Source organism: Ailuropoda melanoleuca, chromosome 16 (assembly GCF_002007445.2).
Source record: "Ailuropoda melanoleuca isolate Jingjing chromosome 16, ASM200744v2, whole genome shotgun sequence".
NCBI classification, from domain to species: Eukaryota; Metazoa; Chordata; class Mammalia; order Carnivora; family Ursidae; genus Ailuropoda; species Ailuropoda melanoleuca.
The window spans coordinates 49,595,704-49,619,173 of record NC_048233.1 but is presented as its reverse complement, the minus strand read 5'-3'; the positions used below and the strand labels follow the sequence as shown (position 1 = coordinate 49,619,173).

The 23,470-nt window shown below is 34.1% G+C and overlaps 1 protein-coding gene across 20 annotated transcripts in view; it reads left to right on the top strand.

Annotated features, from left to right (window-relative positions):
• Window positions 1–23,470, top strand: part of SOX6 (SRY-box transcription factor 6) — a 583,500-nt gene that overhangs the window by 184,565 nt on the left and 375,465 nt on the right. The window contains exon 1 of one of the 20 annotated variants that reach the window (XM_034646119.1): window positions 13,701–13,839. The exons of 16 other annotated variants lie outside the window; for them this stretch is intronic. The gene's annotated coding sequence lies outside the window, so the exon portion shown is untranslated. Of the gene's footprint in view, window positions 1–13,700; window positions 13,856–23,470 lie in introns of those variants that run through there. 3 more of the 20 variants (XM_034646105.1, XM_034646118.1, XM_034646104.1) reach the window with 3 other exon arrangements.

Here is a 23,470-nt window from a genome sequence, read left to right as displayed (position 1 = left end):
TCATGTATCTTGTTTCTTGTGTTTATGACCTGAATGCTTTTGTAATATCTAACATAAGGATTTATACATTTTAGTGTAAGAAATTAAGGCTTATTGTATTTTTTGTCCTAATCTGAACTGTCCCTCATTTTTATTTTCCATTTGTTATCTGCATGATTGAATTTCACCCTTTTCTTCCTGCTTCATAAATTGATTAGCATGAGTTGGGCAGATTGCTGTAATGCTAAGGGTTAACCAGAAGAGAATTACAAATGAACTATCTAGAAAGTTGATTATTAATCCAGCTAGAGAAGAAATATCCTTTTACTTAGCAAGAATGAGTATCCGAAGAGCTGATAATATTGTTCAGGCAGTGAGGTGGAATGGCAGAGGTTGGTAAGTAAAACAAAACTTGGAATTAATCTTTTGTATTCATTTTTTTAAAATGCATAGAATGTTGATATATTTAAACAGTTAAATCTAATATGAATTTACAAGTTGCCAGAACAAATATAAAAAGTTCCAAATGTGTTTGTTAATGAGATCCCTACCTAGACTATCGGTAAAAGTTAACTGAAAAGTATTTACCTAAGTAGATAAATATATTTAATTTTGAATATTTATAAAAATACATGATTAGATTTGTGATTAAGAACAAGGAAGTGGGCATGGAGGAATGATTACTAAAACAATCTGAGTCCAAACCACAAACTGTAGAATATCGAGGGACAGACTTGTTTTTTCACAAGAGCAGACTCTTAAGTATGAAAATGTAATTTAAAATATAGTAGTCACATAAAATTCAGCGAGATACTTTCCAGACTTCTAGGTAACAAAAACTGTCATAAGTTCTCTTATTTTCTGGGTCATTTCATCATGATGTTTAATTTAAGGAACTTTCTAAAGACAGCTTTTATTGTATTTGTGAATTGGAAGGAAAGAGAAATGAGATGATCTGTGCTATTTGTACAAAGAAAATTAAGTGAAAAGATAAGATTTTAATAATGTTCTTGCATCAAAGACTGCTTCTCCTGTTGTAGAAGAAATTTTGATGTCAATATTCAATTCTATAAGATTGAAGTTTGCATGAATTACTTGACATTACAAAAATGAGCCTTTTAAATATAGTATGGACTGCACTGAATATTATTGCAGCTTTAGGCAACCGTAAATCATTTCAGTGTAGCATTGTACTTAGGAGAAATTAGCAAACTTACTGAACTTACCTTAAATTGTAATTGTGTACCATCAAATGCAGATTTTAACCCTTTTCTTTAAAGGTATTTCTTTAGTGGCAATAAAAAGCCTCAAATTAACATTTTGTTGTTTAAGGCTTCAATAGGCACAGAAAAAGTGTGTTTCAGAAACTATAAATTCCATATTGGAAAATATATTATACCTGTGCATGTATTTGTGTGTGTGTGTGTGTGTGTGTGTGAATGTATACAGTATATGCATTCAAAATGTCAGAGCACCATTTGGCCATATACACTCAGCTTTTTCTTAGTTCCAATGTTCTGGCCCATATTTAGGATTGAGAATATAGAGCATAATAAGTGAAATAATAAAGACAGTAGCTTAAATTTATTGAGTTCTTGTGTGCTAAATGCTATGTTAAATGCTTTATCTCATTTAATCCTCATATTAACACTGGATTTTGGAAAGCTACAAGGATTATAGTGTATATTAAAATAAAAGATAAGCTAATTGAAGAGCCTCTAACATCTGATGCTAAAAGTCTAGAAAATAAAGGCCCAGGAAACAAAGTGTATAAGAGGGGAGATCCCTTAATTCCATGTGTTTGTCTTTCTCAAAGTTGGAAGATTTAATATGAATCTAGGAAAGAAGAGAAGAAGGAAATTGAAGCAGTGAATTCTTAGCATTCATTAATTCCTTTAAAATTTTTTATTATAAAAATTACAGTCATGCAAAAAGGTTTATATAAAGTGTAGGTTGGGAATTAAGGAGGGTACATGCTATTATGTGCACTGGGTGTTATATGTAACTAATGAATCATTGAAAAACTACATCGAAAACTAATGATGTACTATACAGTGGCTAACTGAACATAATAAAAAAAAAGAAATTTATTCTTGAATATCTAGATCATTTCCAAATACAATAAAGTATTGAATATCAGTTACAAAAAAATAAAGTGTAGGTTAAAATATCTATAAGAAATAAAAACTTAACCAATACAGTGGAAACCTACTGTGAACTCTTTCTCAATTTTATATCTTCCTCTCTTTTAGCCAGAGGTAATCACTCTTTTGAATTTGATGTTTATCATTCGCATACTTTTCTTTATACTTCTTCTTAAAACCATGTTCATTATACAGGAGGAAAAACTCCATTTATCATTCTTTGAGATCCAAGAAAGATCTTCTCTTGCCTTCTTATTGCACTTTAATTAAAACAAGAAATTCTTATAATCTGCAAAGCCCCTGCACAATCTGGCCCCTGCAAAACCAGCCTCAGCTCTTGCTTTTCTCCCAGTGGTTCTTTCTGATTCAGCTACTATACTGGTCTATAACCTCCAAATTTTTCCTGCTCTAAGGTCTTCACATAATGCTATCTTCTCAACTGGAATACACTTCTTCTCTATATTTATCAGAATGTCTTTTGCTCATCCTTCAGGTCCCTGTTTAAATGTCATTTCTTCAGAGAAGTCTTCTCTGAACCTTCCAATTGAAATCTTGTCTGCCTGCAAAGAGCTTGCTTCCCACTCTAATTTCATAGCAGATATTGCAATTGTAAATTATGTATTTATTTGTTTAATATCTCTTCTTCACTCTGGACTGGTCTATTTTGTTCTCAGATGTCTTTCCTAGCATTTCGCACACGTGGTCTGGTGTATGACAGGCATTCAATAAATATTTGTTTTTATAACGGAGGGGCATGTAGTGAATGAGAAAGAAGAAAAGGAGATTGAGAGAAAGAAGGAAAATTACATAATGGAGTCTGTGATTTAGTTTGTATATACTGTTCAGGTAAAATTATGCAACTTAATGCTAGCAAAGATTGGGATGAGGGAGGTGGCAGGGATCTTTTGGTTTCTTACCATCTAGCTTTAGGACACCTGACAGCTTTTCTCCATTGTTTCTGCTTGTTTTTCAGTGTATCTTTCACTTTGTATTCTCATTTTGGGAAATCTCCTTTCCTGGATACAAGGAAAAGGATACAAGGATATAGTTTGAACTTTCAAACTATAAACTTACAGAGCAGCCCCAGTGGCCATAATCTTAATGTGGAAACACTACAGTGGGCTCTAAAAATCTGGAAAAATTTAGGACACACAGTTGAGAAAATATATCTGATACATTTACATAGGAAAGCCATGAGGTCACTTGTAAGAGTTTGAAGGTGGGTAATTATAGCTAAAATATTAATATAGGTGATAATTGCTATAATATTGTTAGGCAATCTGATTCATTTTACAGGAGAATATAGAAAAGGTTATAAAAAAGGGAAAAAATAAAGTCAGTTTGAGGAGGGCTGGGGTTTTCAAAATATCAGAATATACTTATTTGTACTCGATGTAAATCTTTGCTGGCATTTGTAGTTAAAGTACAAGGCTATAAGATTATGCTGAAATGTTGTTTTTGTTCAGTGGTGTGGGAAGAGAAGACAAAAAAAGAAGGAAAAAAGAATTTAATTAAAATGTCTTAGTGTTAAAAGGAGAGAATTTGTAGACTGCTTTATTTGTGGTCATGGAAGTTTCCATTATTAGTAGTAATATTGTACCTTAGGGGCAGCTGGGTGGTTCAGTTGGTTAAGCGACCAACTCTTGATTTGGGCTCAGGTCATGATCTCAGGCTCAGGAGAGATTGAGCCCCATGCTGGGCTCCATGCTGGATGTGAAGCCTGCTTAAGATTCTCTTTCTCTCTCCTCCCCTTCTGCCCCTCCCCACCTAAAAAACAAGTGTACCTTATATTTTTATTATACTTTATACTTCTAAAGTGAACTTTTTCACATATTCTCTTGTACAATTCTTAGGGTAAAACTTAAAGTAGAGTCTTACTATCTTTGTTTCATAGCTAGGAAAACTGAGACAGAAATCAGACAGGAGCTTGGACAAAAACTTAAAAAAAAATTCCTGAGTATAGTTTTCTAGGCCAGACTAATATTTGCTCCAGCTCCACCCCTTCAAAATATTTTGATTGTAGGGTATAATTAGGTTTTTCTAAGGACCATGATCATTTAGGTGAATGTCCTGTATAGGTTATCCAGACTTAAATATTTCGTGGGTTTTTGTGGGGTTTTTTTTTTTTTTGTAATGTCCTAGAGATGCAAAGTAGTTAACAATCTCCAAAAATTAGAACTGAGATGGTTAAGTACATATAATTAACAGACACATTGCTAAACCTATTCTAAATTAACATTTATGAATGAAGTTTAATGGTCCCAGTTCTTGCCTGATATCTTATTGGGACTTCAAAAATAAGGAGAAATAGGTATTAACTTATAAGAATGAAATACTATAATTTGGAGTAAATGAACTATATATAGTTCAAATAAAACCATGTGATCAAGCAGACAGTACAAGCCCCTTGGGTAGAAACCCAAGTCACACGGATTTAGGATGAATACATTCTGGTGCCCATTTAAAAGATTTTTAAAAAAGGAATAGTGGAAGAGAGTGTGTATGTTGCGTATATACATATACGCAGGCAGGTGGAGGGATTGTTTTTTGAAGACCAATGCCAGGAGTATTGGTAATGATTAGCCAAGAAGACTGTGTGCTGCATTGGGGTAAAAGCCAACACTTGTATTTTTCAATTGGACAAATAGTCTGGTTGCAGAGAAATTCAATTTTTCACTATTTCTAGGGCAGTTGGCAGAAGCTTCTCTTAGGTTAAAAGAACCAGACATGTTACCCTTGAAGAACAGAAGTTTTAAGATAATCCAATAGCTGTCTGAAATGGCTAGAAGTGCTGCATAGGAAAAGAATGTATATGCCGGAGGGTCAAACCTAAGTTAGCAGTGAAAGTCACCAGGAGCCAGAGTCACAGGAATGGTAGAAGACAAACTTTGTAACAGTTACAGTTGTCTAAAAATGGAATGAGCTTTCTTGTTGAGGTAGTGAAGGCTTTGTTACTAAAAGGAATTGGGGAAGAAGATTAAAAAGCTGAGTTATACCAAGTTATTTCAGTATTAAAGTTTGTAAGAAGATGTTGTCTGTGTGTCAACTGGCCAAGAAAAGGAGCTGAGTCAAAATAAGGGACAAAGATACATTCCTCAATTATGTCAAGAAAGAATGAACTTCATAAAGGCAAGGCCAGATTTCCTTTCTGGATTCCTCGGTCATGCTTACTCCAGTATGTAAAAAAGAAAATTGGTGTATTTTTATCTGTTGGCAGCCGTTTGATGCCTGAAATTACCCCCCCCCAAAAAACTTTAGACTTCACCTGCCATCCCCCACAAAATTAGCATAAGAGAATGGAAGTATATTATAAAGGGAAAAAAGAGAAATCAGTTTGTTTCTTCATTGGTTTTAGATCTGGAGAATAAGAATTTAATCTCAAGGAGAATAGATTTAAAAATAACACTAAATTCATTTACTTATATTTAAAAAGCTCCTGAGCTTCTGGTACACTGACAAGATAAAGGATTATGTTTTTAAGCATCTCAGAGATTTTCTGTTATTTCAGTTTCTCCTTATTGAGGTAATTATGTTTCATTTAAAAAATTAAAAATATTTAAAAATTATGCAAGTAATACACAAATTTGTTCTTGTGGAATAGTGCCTGGCATATAGCATATTAAAAAGTCAATGAATCATTATTGGGAGAAAAAAGTAAAAGGAATTTTCCTTAATGCCTCTGCCCACCCTAAATTCTATTAACAATAATTATTTAGAGATTAAACACAATAAAGAAATGTTATGAAAATCTTATGTCTAAAAAATTGTAGTGCTTAGATGAAATGGATAAATTCCTTGAAAATACAACTTATTAAAACCGGCAGAAGATGAAACAGAAAACCTAAGTAGCACCTTATCTATAAAATAAATTGAATATTTTAATTAAAAACAAACTTTTGGGGCGCCTGGGTGATGCAAGCAGTTGGGCACCCAACTCTTGGTTTCAGCTCAGATGGTAATCTCAGGGTCGTGAGATCGAGCCCTGCTTCTGGCTCTGTGCTCTGCATAGTCTGCTTAAGACTCTCCCGGGGTGCCTGGGTGGCTTAGTCGTTAAGCATTTGCCTTCAGCTCAGGTCAGGGTCCCAGGGTCCCGGGATTGAGCCCTGCGTCGGGCTCCCTGCTTGGCAGGAAGCCTGCTTCTCCCTCTCCCACTCCCCCTGCTTGTGTTCCCTCTCTCGCTGTCTCTCTCTCTGTCAAATAAATAAATAAAATCTTAAAAAATAAAGACTCTCTTTCCCTCTCTCCCTGCCCCTTAGCCACCCTCCCATCTCTCTCTCTAAAAATAAATAAATCTTAAAAAAAAAAAACCTTCTGTAAAGAAAACTACAGACCCAACTGGTTTCACTGGTGAATTGTATCAAACATTTAAGAAATAATGCCAATCTTACATAAACTTTTTCAAATATAAAGAATAATTCCTACTTCATGAGGCTAGCATAATCCTATACCAAACCTAAAAAATGTAACAAAAAAAAAGGAAAATTTTAGACCTATATCCTTCATGGTTATAGATGCAAACATTTTTAATAAAACATCAGCAAATTAAATTCAGCAATATAAAAAGAAAATAGTATATCATGATCAACTAGGGTTTAGCCCAGGAATGCAAGGTTGATTTAACATTTAGAAAAATCTCACCATATTAACAGAGTAAATGAGGAATATAATATGACAATTTTAATAAATATAGAAAAAGTATTTGACAACACCCATTCATAATTAAAAACTCTCAGCAAACTACTAGTAATAGAAAATAACTTCCTTGATTTGAAAAATGCATCTATGAAAAACTTAAAACTAACAAACATCATATATAATGGTGAAATATTGAATGCTTTCTTTCTAGATGGAGTGCAAGATAATTAAAGACCATGCTCATTAATCCTATTTGACATTGTGTCAGAAGTCCCAACCATTGTAATGAGGGAAGGAGCGGAAACAGTATGAAAATATGAAAGGAAAAAAATAGAAAGGTCATGTAATATAAGGTCTTTTGTATTTTAGAATACGAAGTGGATGGAGATAAAAAATTCATGGTAAATAATGGGAAGAATGACTTTATTTTGACTCAATTTTTTTTTATTTTTTATTTTATTTTATTTTATTTTTTTTAAAGATTTTTTTTTAAATTTATTTATAAGACAGAGATAGAGACAGCCAGCGAGAGAGGGAACACAAGCAGGGGGAGTGGGAGAGGAAGAAGCAGGCTCATAGCAGAGGAGCCTGACGGGGCTCGATCCCACAACGCCGGGATCACGCCCTGAGCCGAAGGCAGACGCTTAACCGCTCTGCCACCCAGGCGCCCCTTTGACTCAATTTTAAAATTAAAACAAAAATTAATAAAAATAAGTTTATGTAATTGGTAACATTTCACTTGTAATTCTAAGTATGCATTAATTCTTAAAAGAAGGAATTAACTGCATGTTTTTAAGAGTAATTTTTCAGGTCAAATATTGTGATAGCACCATCCCTTTTGATATATGGTACCATTATAACGAGGGTCAGTTTTGTAAAGAAAATTTCCTAAGGACTTTGCTTAATCTTTTTATATTCAAATCATTATCTTTGAATAATCTACCATATCAGCTATCATTCCTGCCAATTTTTGGTTTCACTTTCTATACAGTGTCACTATGAATTATTATTATTTTTAAAAGATTTTACTTATATATTTTAGAGAGAGTGAGCGTGAGTGGGGAGGGGTAGCAGGAGAAAATCCTCAAGCAGACTCCCCATTAAGCATGGAGCTCCACTTGGGGCTCCATCTTACCACCTATGAGATTATGACCTTCATGGAAACCAAGAGTCAGAGGCTTAACCTACTGAGGCACCCAGGTGCCCCCTCACTGCAAATTCTTGATTCATCAACAATTTGTGCTGTTGTCCAGCACTGTATTTCTTCTCATCAGTTCCTGCATCTTTGCAAGACTTGCAGTTTCACTTTGCAGTCTCTATGTATTTTTATTTTGAATGTTATTGACAATATTCCATAATGCAATATTCATCAGTCAGCTAGCCTGATTCTCAAACTTCATTGGAAAAAATTAGCACGTTTTAGAAGTTTTCCTGTTCTTAGGCTGCACTTATTGGGAATGGGACCCAGGCATCACTATTCTTTAAAGGCTTCATGTGTTTTCAATGTGTAGACAAATTTGAAACCACTGAGCAGAGATTATCAAAGATACAAAGATATTGACCCAAATGGGTGAGATACATGTTAATTTGTGAGCAATGTTTGAGCAAAGACTAATTTTATAAATGTTAAGTCCATTAGAGAATGTTTTTATATTTTGACACCTTTCACTTCCTATGTAATTTTGGAGATCCACATAATGAATATTTGGATAATGAGAGAATAATGAGAGACTCTCCTGTATTTATTGAATGCCAACCGTGTATGGGCTAGTAGTACAGTGGTGAATTAAAATGTTTGCCGTTCCTTTGTCTAGGCGTTTACAGTACAAAGAAGAGGATGACATTAAATAAATATTTAATTATGAGATAATAAATAGTATGAAGGGAAAAGGAGACCTAACATGGTATGTGATCAAGGATGGTGACTCTGCATTAGTGATTAGTGATTAGTGCTAAGACCTGAAAGATGAGTAGAGATAATTTGGTGAAGAGGAGAAATAAGAGGGAACAGAATTTTTGAGGGCCATAAATTGGGAAGAAGCTTGTAAGCTCTAGGAAAAGAAATTAGGGACAGATGACTAGAGAACAGTCAACTGGAGAATAAAAATCAAGTCTTAAATTGTAAAGTGTAGTTGACTGTCAAAAGAGAAGAGTAGAAAGATGGTTTGGAATCAGATATAAATAGGTCTGATATCCATACCAAGGAATTCGGAGTTTATTCTATAGGTTATGAGGAAATAGCAAAGGTTATTAAGCAGGAGATAGTCATGATCAGATTTAATGTTTTAGGGCTACAATTCAGATAGGAAAAAAAAAAAGATGCCCAATGTGGCATCCTCAATTTAGATTCAAAAAAGTAATTTTTTTTTTTAGTTTTGCTTTTCCTGCATTGCAATAAAATTATTGAAGTAGAATGGATTTTCCCCTTCAACTCTCATTATTACTCTATTCCCCAACCTAAATGCAAAACAACATGTATAAGGACCAAAAAGAAAAAAAAAATCTCCACTAGCAATCCTCAAGAGCCAAATGTATATCAATACAAGCCGAGTCTTCCTGTGAGTTTTTGAGTTTGCCAAAGATAGCTTTGAAATAAGGCCAGGAGCTTGAGAGCCACGTACTCAAGGGGTTGACCCCAGAGAACAATATGGCTCCAGACACCATACATCTCTGAAGATACTGAAGTGGCCTAAGGCAGTTAATATGACAGCAACAAATACTGTCCTTTTAGCTTGAATGACTAATAGCTAATAGGATAGTAAGTGGGAGAGAAAAAAATTCAAAATTTTAATTAAATAATGTTTTACATATTTTTCTCCTTTGGACTCAATTCAGTACAAATGCTATAGCAGTTGCCTGGGATTTCCACAGCATTAATTAATTCAAAAGAGCAGAAAATGAATCAGAACCAGAAACTTATTTATTATGCCCTTCTTTCCTTTAAGCACCGTGATAAACTCAGTGTCTCTTGTGATCACAGGAGTTTGCATTTTTTTTTTTAAGATTTTATTTATTTATTCGACAGAGATAGAGACAGCCAGCGAGAGAGGGAACACAAGCAGGGGGGAGTGGGAGAGGAAGAAGCAGGCTCACAGCAGAAGAGCCTGATATGGGGCTCGATCCCGTAACGCCGGGATCACGCCCTGAGCCGAAGGCAGACGCTTAACCGCTGTGCCACCCAGGCGCCCCTGGAGTTTGCATTTCTAAGACTTGGTTGTATCCAATTTAAAGTGGATGAAAATATGCTCCCAAACATAATAATAAAAGAAAGTTATTTGTTTTGTTTTTTCGTTGCCTTTCTGTTTACTGAAAGCAACTAGTGATGGAAATATTTAATATTATATTTATTTGTATATTTAAATGATAGAAATAAGACATGAAAATAATGACACTATTGAGAGAAAGCACACTTAAAGAGCTTTTTTGTTTGTTTTCCAAAGATAAAATGCACTTAAGAAAACAATTTACAGGTTTGATTTAGACTTATCTTTCTTGTATTACAAAATGCGGATGCCTTCTTGTATTAATGGTATCCATTGCCTTCAGCCCACTAACAGTTGGAGTCCAAAAAATGAAATAGTCACATGTGAATCAGCTGAAATGCCAATTAGATCCGGAGATACCAAATTTTAGGAGAAATTATAGAAAGGGTTAACTGAGTATCAGTTGGAGATGGGGAAGCACATAATTAAATCCTGGCCCTGATTATGCTGTAGATTAATTGTGCAACTGTATTTCATTTAGTCCGCCTCAGATCTGTATTAGCACTGTACCATTATTATGTTACTACTGCTGATAATAGTACCAGTACGACTAATTGAGAGTTTCCAGTGTCTCAGTATTTTATGCCTATTTATTCTTCTACTTTTCTCTTTCTAAAATTAGAGCTCTAGTTAGGGAAGAAAGAGTAAAATGATATATATTTCTGGAGAAGAAGTGCTTTTTCTAAATGAAACAGTCCTGTAAAATCTGCTAGATACCTCTCTGGCATGTTTTCTGCTAATTGTATGTGGTATTCAGTGGGGCAGTGCCAAAGAGAGATACACACTGTAGATCAGAAAGAAAAAACTTTGCTATAGGTTCATTTCTGATAGTTTATTTTTTGTGCTGCCACCTTTTCTTTCTTTTCAGCTGTGCAGAGTCAGTGATTACTAGTAAAAGCTTAATTTACCTAGAGGATTCTAATTTCTATTTTAGAAGGTAAAAAAGTACATTTCGCTTTTGACTATGCTTCTTGAATTTCTTCCATTTTATCATTTTATTTTGTTCTTTTCCTAGGGTCATTTAAGCATTTTTTAACCCTAAAAATGAGGGTGTGTCAGAATTGTTGCAAGAAAGAGAGAGGTAATAATATGTTGTTCTTGTTATGAGCTTTGTGTTGATATTGACTGCTATTTAAAATAGTACCTCTAAGCTGAATCTACTTTTAGCATTTTTCTTTTTCAAGTGAGTTTATTCTGCAACATGTAATCATTTCCATATCAGTCACATTTTTGTAACACTGTTATTGTCTTGGGATCAACATAGGCTGTTTGAAGGGCTCAATATAGAATGAGTTAATTCTTCTATTACACATTCATGTATTTTTTAGATTTCTAAAGACTGCCTCTTTAAGCAACCAACATTAATTTTACAATTTACTTGTACATTCTGATTTCCTAAATAGTTTATTGTTTAGAAAATATAGAAACATTAACAAAGAGTATATTTAAAATCACCATTACCAGAGATGTAGTTCCTGTCAAAATTTTGGTGTAATGGATATATAGTTGAGGTTATTATCATATCTAGTTTTAAGTTATAATTTTTATTTTTTAAGGGATTTTATTTATTTATTTGAGAGAGAGCTGAGCAGGGAGCCTGATGAGGATGCTGGGCTCGATCCCAGGACCCCAAGCTCATGACCAGTGCTGAAGGCAGCCACTTAATTGACTGAGCCACCCAGGCACCCCTATAATTTTTAAATTGAATTTCTTAACAGCTTGTCTTGATGGCTCAGAGTTATCATTCTGAACATCTGATTCCTGAGCTGCTCCTTGAGTTGAGGGTTAAGGCTACTTATCTCTATTTTGAGTGACCCCCAAACTGCTGTACTTCTTTGAGTTCTTGTATTTGCATTTTGGGTTTCCTGCCTTTGCCTTTGTTTCCAGACTGTAAGCTGTCTGTAATTGGTGTTTTTGCCTCCAGTAATATCATGTCTCCTTCTATAATCCCAGAAACTGCTATTTCTCTTCAGTTATGGGCTGATAAGAAGAGAGAGAAAATTAACATTTTATGGAGTTGTCTTTTGTTGTCGTACAGCACTTGGTGCAGATGCTTTCACATAAATTATGCCCTTTATCACACATTTTTGTATTATTAATTCAGTTTTTTATATAGCAACCATTTATTGAGCACTTACTATATGCCAGGCACTGTGCTAAGAACTTTACATATACTATGTCAATTGAGTTTATTCCTGCAATATTCCAGTGAGGTGGACTATTTTACAGATAAAAACATCTTGTCTCAGAGAAGTTGAGTAACTTCCCAAATCATACTACTAGTAAGTGGTAGAATCAGGATTTGAACCCAGACGTGCCCCTCAAATAATTAAAAGTGCTATAATTATGTCTGAAGTAAGAGTAATAGATTCTGAGATCAGGAATTCTCCTTTAAGAAAAGTAAATAAGCCATAGTGTATTACCTTGAGACATCTGTTTTGGGTTTTGCTTCGTTTCTAATTCTCCTCACTCTATCATAGGGATGTTACTGTACAAAGAATCTATTGAGAAATGTAGTGATTTAAATGTGTAGAAAGTGTCTAAGCCACTCAATATTGAAGCCAAATTAATCCTAAAAGAATGAAGTTAACAAATATCTACCAAAGAAGGGACAATCCTTATTATTGTTAAGTAAGACTTTTTCATAATTCATAGAATCAAGAGTGCATTCTTTGCTAAATTTCTTATATCAGAAGGTATTGATTTATGGAATTTAGTAATTAGCCAAAACACCATTGTATTTATTGTCCATAGCTATATTCTTGAGGAAACAGGTTTTAATCTCAATGTCTATTTCTAAAATTATACATGAAATGAAGGGGTAATTTCAAGAAGCAAAAAGCCCATTAGATCTTTTAGGGTAGTTGAAGTGGTGGTTAAGAACTTGGTTTTAAAACTTATCTCCCTAGATTCAAACCCTGACTCCACCATTGCTAGTACAATCTTGGACACATTAATTTTTCCTGTGCTCAGTTTCTCATATGTAAAATGGGGATAATGATAATAATACATAATAATACTCATATTTGGGTTGTTTATTTTGAGGACTAAGTAAGTTAATATGTGCAAAGCAATTAGAATAATGCTTATTGTATAATAAGTGCTTTACAAGTGTTAGCTATTGTTATTTTAATTTAAATTTTTAATCATTTTCCAAATCTTAGAGTTCTGTAAAAACTGCTAATAATCTTTAAGTCTTTGCCTATCAAAATATTTTATTTTTCACTTTACAGATAACATAATAATATCTTCTATTCATTCTCTCTCTCCTTCCTTAAGACCTTCTCTGAACTTGACAATGACTTTCCAATGAACTCTGTAACCTCATTTTAGATCCATTTCTTGGACCTAAGTACAGAAACATCCCAAATTACAGTATTTTATTCAGAATGGACACAGGCTTCATGTGAGGTATCAAATATAGCATCTCTTTATCTTCAGATAATTTTCCTCCAAGTTGTAAGATATTCTCTGCCTTTTGAAAATATGATACATTAGGCAAATAGGGTAACATTGCAGTTCAACTGCTGACTTGAGTGTTTCATGTGCATTGGTATCCAATAATAAGAGAGGACTCCATGCTTATTTGCTATTTCATTATCAAAAGAAAGTTGCAAATGGCAATTTACTCCTTCCCTCCCCCCCCCCACTATGGTATGCATGTGCAAGACAAAGATAAAAGTTATGTTTTCTTCGTGGAAGGGTGTGGAGGTAGAGGATGATTTCAAATTAGAAATAATGACAGTAATAGAGACTTCCAATGAAGATACTGTGGCCACTAAAGGACAGAGGGGAGACAACTAACTTCTGAAACTGAGGTATTTGATTAAACATGTAAGTTGTTCTTAATGTGTACGGTACCAAATGTGTTGTTATTTAAGAACTGAAGAGAGTGTGTTTGAGAAAAGTGTTTATTGGATGGTTTAATGATGGTTGGGAGAGAAGCAACCCTGAAATATCCAGAAGACCTGCAATAAGTAAAGTAAAAAATAACATATTTTAGTAGGCAAAGACTTTTGCTTTTAAGGCCTTTGCTTCTCTTTTATAATAATTTACTGTGGGAATTAGCTTATTGTAATGGTCACTTATTATTTTGGATTATAACACTGACTTAGAGAAAATTAGACTTTGATTAGAATGTCAAATGCTTCTTTCTTTCTTTCTTTCTTTCTTTCTTTCTTTCTTTCTTTCTTTCACAAAACAATTTTTTTAACAGCTTACAACTTTGTCATCCTCAGGTGATTTTATTTCTAAATGTTTATTTTTAAAAGTCTGGCATTGCGGCTGTGTGTGCTGCTGTGTGTGTTTGTGTGTATTTGGTTTGGAAGAGGAGATAAGGAGAGAAGGTCAAATTTTAAGGAAAAGGAAAGGTAGTGAAATTTAATGTAAAGATTTGGAGACTTTTGTACCAACCAACCAAACAAAACCATTTAAAGCATGTTTTGTCTCTTAGAGGGAAAAAGAAACTAACCATATTATGCATAAAGAATGTGTATAAATCTTATAGGAAAAATTACAAGAAGAAGCAAACTTTCTAAGAGAGGGAAGAACACATATGTAACTTAAGAAATTGTAGCAGAGGTAAAGAGAAACTTTTTTTGAACACAATTTTAAACATAGTGTCCAATTTGGATAAAGTTTTAACAGAACAGGCTGGGCCATTTATAGATTACAACACTTTAATTTTCTCAATGTTACAAAGTGTTGATTTTGATAAAGAATTTGTTGATGCTGTATCAGCTTCTCCATGTGGAGAAATGCTACTGGGTGATTAGTTAGACTTAAGGCTCACAGCCAAAATTCAGAAGCTTGTTCCCCAGTTCTTCTGGCCTTCCAAGAATAGGAAAAAGCTACTAAGTTTTCTTGCGACTTGATTCCTTATTAAAGTAATTCTTCATTACTAAGGATGTCAGTTCTTTTCCCTTTCTTCATCCTCTTTCTTTCTTTTAAAAAAATTATCTTTTTGTCTGTTGTTACCATCTTGATTTATCTTTAATTAAGTAGATGCTAATTTTGGAGGTACTCAGGGTTTATATTAGCTTAGTCATACGAAAATTTTTTACATTTGTATCAACTGTTTTTCCTGTAATTTTAAAGCCAAACAGTCTAATTTTTTTTACTGTAAGTTTAAGGCTGAGGAATCTAAAACTTGGTGAGATTAATTGATTTGCTCAAGATCACGTATTTAGAAATCCAGGTATTTAGGAATCTGGCAGACTAGGACTTTTGGTAATGCCACACTGCCAAATAATTGATCCCTATGCATTTTTTTTTTGTCTTGCCTTATTGATGACCAGTGTCAGCATATATTTTTTTAAACATCTGCTTAACCATTTGCAATTATCTTATTTTACTCTATCTAGCTTTCTATCAATAAGGGTCACATTTTGAGGAGATTTGCCTGTTTGCTTTGTAGGGCTCATTTGCAGCTTGATATAGTACATTTATGAGGTTTCAAAATCTTAAATAAAATTTCTGATTAGATAGAATATACTAATACATTGATGAGATTTGCTTTTAGTAGAAAAACTATTGTATCTTCTTGTGTCTATTTTGACAATAAGAAGGCAGCATGTTATTTTTTTCCTTTTCCAGAAATTATAGGCTTGTTAAACAATTAGTTAGAATGGAGAAAAGGGTAAAATATAGTCTTTCCCACTGCTTTTTTCTGATTAAAAAACCAAACTGATTATTGGAGAAAATTTGGAAACTCTAAAAAGAAATGTCCATAATAGTATCTAGAGATACTTCAAAATGCTTAAACTGATTGTATCCTTGAAATTTATCTTAGGTACACATATTTTTTTTTTAAATGGTGTCTTATTTCATATGGTATTTTGCAAGCTACTCTTTAAAAGTTAATATATCATGATAGTGTTTCTCATGTCATTAAATATTCTTCTCCTGTGTATCTTTTCTTTTTTAAATAAACTTTATTATTTGCTACAAAAGTAACGGATACCACATACATGAAATTTAGGAAGCACATACAAAAATAAAGAAAAAGAAAAAAAACTTCAGTCCTACTGTCTGGATATAACCATTATAATATCAAATTGTATATATATCCAGTATTAAAACTTTATGTCTCTCTCTCTAATGTTTATATCTATATCTCCCTTTAAAACAAAAATGGAATCACATGGTAACAAATACCTTATGATCTGCTTTTTTATTTAACAGTGTATCATATCATTATATTTTCCCATGATACCACTATTCTTTTGCATCATTTTTAATGGTTGAATACTATTCTATTTGTTGAATTTCAAAGTTTAGTTGATCATCTGTAGTTACGGTTGTTTGTGATTTTCTACTATTCTTTTTTTTTTTTTTTAGTTTTTTTAAAAAAATATTTATTTGAGAGTGAGACAGAGAGAGCACAAGCAGGGGGAGTGGGAGAGGGAGAAACAGACTCCCCATTGATCAGGGAGCCCGATGCAGGACTCGATCCCTGGACCCTGGGATCATGATCTAAGCCAAAGGCAGACACTTAACCAACTGAGCCACCCAGCCACCAAATTTTCTACTATTCTTAACAACATTGTAGTAACCACCTTTGTAGTCCATCTTTGCACACATCTCTGATGATTTCTTTAGTTCAAATTCTTAGAACTGAATTGCTGGGTAATTACTTTTTAAAAGTATTTAAACCATATTGCCAGAATACCCTCCAGAAAAGTGGAACTAGCAGCGGTGTATGAGAGTACTCACTTTGTCACATCTATTCTTACACATACTATTGTCATCATTTTCAACCATTGCCATTATGACAGATAGAAAATGGCAGTTTATTTTTAGTATAATTTGCATTTCTTTGAGTAGTAGTAAAATGGAGTATTTCTTCATTTGTTTTTGCTCATTTGCATTTCTTTTTTTCTCCCCTCCCCCTTTCATTCTCCCTTTCTTCCTCCCTCCCCCACCTCTCTCTTTCTCTCTCTCTCACTCTCTCTCTTTTTCTTTCTAAATTTCCCCCCTAAATTTCTTGTTCATATTCTTTGAGAAGTAGCATAGATTTTGGAGTCAGACTGTTGGTGACAGAGTTTGAATCTTGGCTGTACCATCACTACTTATCAGCTCTGTAACCTTGGGTGTTTACTTAATCACTCAGTGCCTGTTTCCTTATCTGTAAAAATTTCCTATATGTCGTAGGGTTGTTGCAAGGATCAAATTAATAAAGATACATAAAAATATTTAGAACTGTCCAGCACAAAGTAATGCATATTATTCTACTGAGAAGTTAATATTTATTGATTTGTGAGAGGTTTTGATATGCTAAAAATATTAACCCTTTATTATATATGATGTAGGTGTTTTTCCAATCTTGTCATTTAGTCTTTAATTAAAATTTTTAGAAATTCAATTTTTGGGTTGCCTGGGTGGCTCAGATGGTTACACGTCTGCCTTCGGCTCAGGATGTGATCTCCAGGTCCTGTGGTCCTGGGATGGAGCCCAGTGGGCAGGCTTCCTGCTCAGTGTGTGTGTGTGGGGAGGTAGTTTCTGCTTCTCCCTGTCCCTCTGCCTCTCCCCATGCTCATGCTCTCTCTCTGTATCTCTCTGTCTCAAATGAATAAATAAAATCTTTTTTTTTAAAGATTTTATTTATTTGACAGAGAGAGAGAGAGACAGCCAGCGAGAGAGGGAACACAAGCAGGGGGAGTGGGAGAGGAAGAAGCAGGCTCCTAGTGAAGCAGGGAGCCCGATGCAGGGCTCGATCCCAGAACACCGGGATCATGCCCTCGGCTGAAGGCAGACGCTTAACGGCTGAGCCACCCAGGCGCCCCTGAATAAATAAAATCTTTAAAAAAAGAAAATAAATTTTCTCATCAAATCTGGTTTTACTTTTCTCCTTTTGAGTTTCTTCCTTTGGTGTTATGTTTAGAGATATCTTTCCCACCCAACATTATGTAAATATTCACATATATTTTACTATAGCATTATCATGATCTTATTTTTTATACTTCTAGTTTTTTAATCCATCTGGAGTTTATTTTATTGTGTGATACACAATTAGGATATAAAGAACCAATTGTTCCAACAATATTAGTCATATAACCCATCTTTAAAACACTACAGTTATCACAGCCTAAATTCTTAGAGATATTTGATTCTATTTTCAACTTCTCTTGCTAATAATCAATCTGGCCATTCATATGGCACACTTTTAACTAGGGAGATATTTTATATACATATGTAATTACTCTTCTTTTTCAAATTATCTTGGGTATTGTCAAACATTTGTTTTTCCAGATGAACTTTAGAATAATTTTATCATTTCTTTCCCCACCCCCCCAAAAAGCTCTATTTGTGATTTTTATAGAAGTATGATAAATTTATAAGACAACTTGGGATCATATGATTTTTTAAACTGATGCATTGTATTTTACTTTAAGGATACATTTTTAATCGAACTAATCCACTGTGCGTAGCATAGCAGGCACTCCGTGGAAATTCTGGAATAAATGTCAAATGTGTTAATACTAACTGCTGGAAATTTAGGTTAATTTTTTTCTCTATCATAAGCAATACTTCAGTGAACATATTTAATATATAAATCTTGGAATACTACCATGATTGCTTCTGTGGAATAAATTCCTAGACATTTAAAATCTAGTTCAAAGAGTATTTTTAATGATTTTGATATATTGCCAAGTTGCCTTCCAGGAAGGATGCACCAATTTATACTCCCCTCAACAGTTTGAAACCCTCCTGTCATGCTCAGTTTCTTATTTGTCTTCCCACTGAAGTGCCTTACCAATATCTAATGAGTTTATATTTCATGGTAGAAACATTTTACTTGTTAAATGCTTGTCACATTAAACTTGCTGAATTTTGAATAAAATGCATTTCTCTTTCAGTATAGGATACAAAAACAACCAATGTAGATGTAATTCCACATGCTTGGGCAGAATCACATGTGCAGGGAACCAGATAATAATAACTATAATAATAATAATCAGTAAATATTATTTTAAGATAATGTCTTCAGGTTTTTTTCCCCTACCTACATTATTTTTCTTCTTCATGCTGTGAAATCACCTCTTCTTCTCTTTTGATAAAAACAAATACTGTTTACTTAGAGTGTCTATCTGCTTTTAACTCTTTTAAGAGTGACAAACTGTTTTCACTCTTACCTAGCATGAACAACTTCACTTTTTCTATGACCTATTGGCTTTAAGTTGCAATTTTTGTTGGAGAAAAAATTCATATTTATTTTGATTTGTCCTTGGATACCTGGGAACTGAGACTTAAACAAGAAAGTAAACTAACTTTACAGTTTTGAGTAGTTGGATAGAAAGAAGCTAATATACAAAGGGCTTTAAGTATTCTGGTTCCTTCAGTTTTTATTGATCTTTTCATTTTTCCTCTTTCCTCCTCTTGATGTAGAATATATACTATAAAAAGAGAATAAGCCTCAATCATGATAATACAGTTATTGCTACTGTATTTTAAAAAGTGCAATCCTATTTTCTTAAAAACAAATACCAACATCTTCAGTATCTCTGTAACTAACAACTTGACTTTTTTTGTATTAAAGTTTTTTTTTCATAAATTGTTTTAAGAACTTTTAGTTTGCTGAAGAATAGTACCCCTTAATACTTCTTTTTTTTCTTCTTTTCTTCTTCCTAACCTCTCTCCATCTCTCATCTCGTTCTCCTCTGTCGCCCCCTCCTTCCCCTCCCCCTCCCTTCAACCTTCCCCTTCCCATTCCTGTTTCTTTTTCTTTCTGTGTAGGTTTAATGAGTGTTTAAGAAATACAGCTGTCAGGTCTGGAATCTGAAATGTTCCATCAGTAGTACAGTAGGTTTCCCCCATTTTCAATAGTTGCCTGGGGAGATTTGAGTTGCTCTATGCTGGGCTTATAGAATGTGGTCATGGGTTTCAGTGATGACCATGAAGAATTCTTCTCTCTCTTTTTTTTCTTTCACTTTCACCTCATAGAGATCATGTGAAACTCTTACCTTTAGCAAGAGGGCTGTGATTTAAAAATCCAGTTTCCTCAAGTTTTCCCATATTCCCAGTACCCATCTTTTGAAATGAGCCTTTAACCATTAAAAGACAGGAATGTAGAGGAAGTGGGTGAAAGATTCCACTTATAATACTGACCTCTCTATCAAACGTTCATGGATTATGCCTTGAGCATTAAGTACAACAATTTTCTAATCATAGGATGACTGTCTCCTGACAGCCAGCTTGCCTTTCTCTCCCTATTCCCACTCTCATCTCTACTTACTCCCCTTGTCAATTATTTGGAATTCCAGTTTGTTTTAACATTGACCTCAAATCAATCTAATTCAGTGGGTATAGATGCAGCAGGAAAAAAAAATCACATATGTATGCTAGAACTATACATAAATGATTTGAGAGCAAACAAATTGTATGTATGTATGTATTATGTTAGTCATCATACAGTACTTCATTAGTTTTTGATGTAGTGTTCCATGATTCTTTATTTGCGTATAACACCCAGTGCTCATTGTAATATGTGCCCTCCTTAATACCTGTCACCAGGCTAACCCATCCCCCTTACTGCCTCTCCTCTGAAGCCCTCAGTTTGTTTCCTGGAGTCCATAGTCTCTCATGGTTCGTCTCCCCCTCTGATTCCCCCCCTTCACTTTTCCCTTCCTTATCCTAATGTCCTCCATGCTATTCCTTATGTTCCACATATGAGTGAAACCATATAATAGTTGTCTTTTTCTGCTTGACTTATTTCACTTAGCATAATCCCCTCCAGTTCCATCCATGTTGATGCAAACGGTGGGTATTCATCCTTTCTGATGGCTGAGTAATATTCCATTGTATATATGGACAACATCTTCTTTATCCATTCATCTGTTGAAGGACGTCTTAGCTCCTTCCACTGTTTGGCTATTGTGGACATTGCTGCTATGAACATTGGGGTGCATGTGGCCCTTCTTTTCACTACATCTGTATCTTTGGGGTAAATACCCAGGAGTGCAATTGCTGGGTCATAGGGTTGCTCTATTTTTATTTGCTCTTTCCTGCCTTATTAATTTTTACCATTCTAACTGGTGTAAGGTGGTATCTCAATGTGGTTTTGATTCGAATTTCCCTGATGGCTAATGATGTTGAACATTTTTTCATGTGTCTGTTAGCCATTCTTATATCTTCTTTGGAGAAGTGTCTGTTCATGTCTTCTGCCCATTTTTTGACTTATTTGTTTTTTGGGTGTTGAGTTTAAGAAGCTCTTTATAGTTCTTGCAACCAAATTGTTTTTAAAAAATCCTGTTTGCATTAGATCTGCAGTTTCCTCCCTTTCTATAATCGTATATTGTTCAGGGAATGCTACTAGAGATTTTTAGTGAGTTCTTTGGAACCAGACCATTTCTTCTGTCTTTCTTGTACACTGTTCATTGCTTTGTTATTTAGACATCTGAATTCTAGTCTCAAATCATCTTTGGTGCTTTGGAGTTTGCAGAACTGGGTTCCAGGCCCAACTCTCTTGGCCTCTAATTAGTAAGTAGGTACTTGCTTGAGCAAGTTGTTTAAGCTCTCTAGGCCTCATCTTCCTTCAGTTTTAACACTCTGGTTCAGTGATACAAAGTATATAATCTTAGCTGGAGAGATTAGGTTTGATGAGTAGAAGTTGTTACTACCCTGTTTTATAATGTGTAGAACTTCTGTGTGATTGAGTAGGCTGAGAAAAATAGCTGGTGTGGACCAGTAAAGTTTGAAAAACTTTTAAGAAGTGTTTGTTAATAATAGTGAGCTTTTGAGATTTCTTTTTTATTTAAGTTGATGAAATCATACCTATTTTCTCATGTAAGACCTAATGCTAGTAGTCATTTTTTGGTTAGACGACCTTTTATTTTCAAGTTCCGTTCTTGGAAGTTGCTAATAAGCATAGTGTAGCGTTAAGTTTCACTGTCGTTCTTTCATCCTGTGATTTTTGACCATGGTTGTCCCCTTTTCCTAAAACAGTGACACAAAACAGGAAATCTTCAATAATTACAGAAACCAGGAGAATGGGGGAGAGGTATAGAAAATGAGAGAAAGGCGGGGGAAGGGAAGGGGAAAAGAGAGAGAGACTGAACATGAAATGAATAACAATGAATCCGGACCTTCCTTTTTAGATATTTGGTCTTCAAAAACAATCTTACTTTACTATTTCTTGGATTTTACAGAGGATAAAACATTGCCTAAGAATAGAGGCTACAGCATAAAATGAATGAATCTGTGACAGGGACAAAATCCTTTTGCCATATCAGTTTGTTTTTTTTTTTCTGCATTTCAAAAACCAAACCAAACCAAAACAAAACACCTCAAAACAAAAACCCAGCCCCTCATCACATGTTTTTTCAATTTTAATTTAACATATTTGAGTCATCTTATGGCACATGTTTAAGCAGGGTTGGGAAATATGTCTTTTAAAGTGCTCCATAGGAGAAAATGGTAAAGACATTAATATTTAATTATCATTTTTGTTTTAAAAATACATTTCACATGTGATATTTGAAATGTCATTTGTATTGCTGGAAAAGTTAATTTTTAGATTTAGTTTGAGATGCATTGCCATCATTCTACCTGAATAGCCACTAAGAATGCAGAGGTGTTGGAAACAAAAGCTACAAGCCTATGAATTAGTGATAGTATACCTCAGAGTACCTATATGTTGTAATTAAAGATTCTAATGAGCAGAAAAAACTGAAAAACAGAAAAAATTGAGTTCCTGACAATGGAAATATTCTGAATAACTTTTGATTTTCTGATTTATTTTGGTAGCCTTTTTATAGGACTTCCCATGTTTTATAAGAGGTAGTTCCCAGATGTGTGCATGTACAGTCTTAGATGTTCTGAATGATGAAGAAGCATTGTCTTAGTCCATTTGGGCTGCTGTAATAAATTGCCACAGACTGGGTAGCTTATAAACAATAAAAATTTATTTCTCACAGTTCTGGAGGATAGAAGTCTGATGTGTGCCAGTGTGGTTGCATGAGGGCTCTCTTCTGGATCACAGACTTCTTGTATGACAGAAGGGACTAGGGAGCTCTGTGGGATCTCTTTCCAAAGAGCATTAATCACATTCATGGAGGCTCTATTCTCATGACCTAATCACTTCCCAGTGGCCCCACCTACTAATATCTTCACCTTTGGGGGTTAGGATTTCAACATATGAATTTTAGGGGAGACACAAACATTCAGACCATAGCAGGCATATAGGGAGCTCAGAGAAAGAAAGCTTTGGCTTTATGATTTAGGTAATCATGGTACAGTGTAATATTGTGAGCTGATACCATTTTTTCTTATATAGAACTTTAAAAGACTTATTTCCCACCTTCTGCTTTATTAAACACACCAAGGGCTTAGAGGCTGTATTAGAAAGATAAATTTCTTTTCCCCTCTCTCCCTGCTATTTTTTTTATGGTTATTTAATAATGCACAGAAGATATATGTGTATATATATATGTATATATATATATTCATATT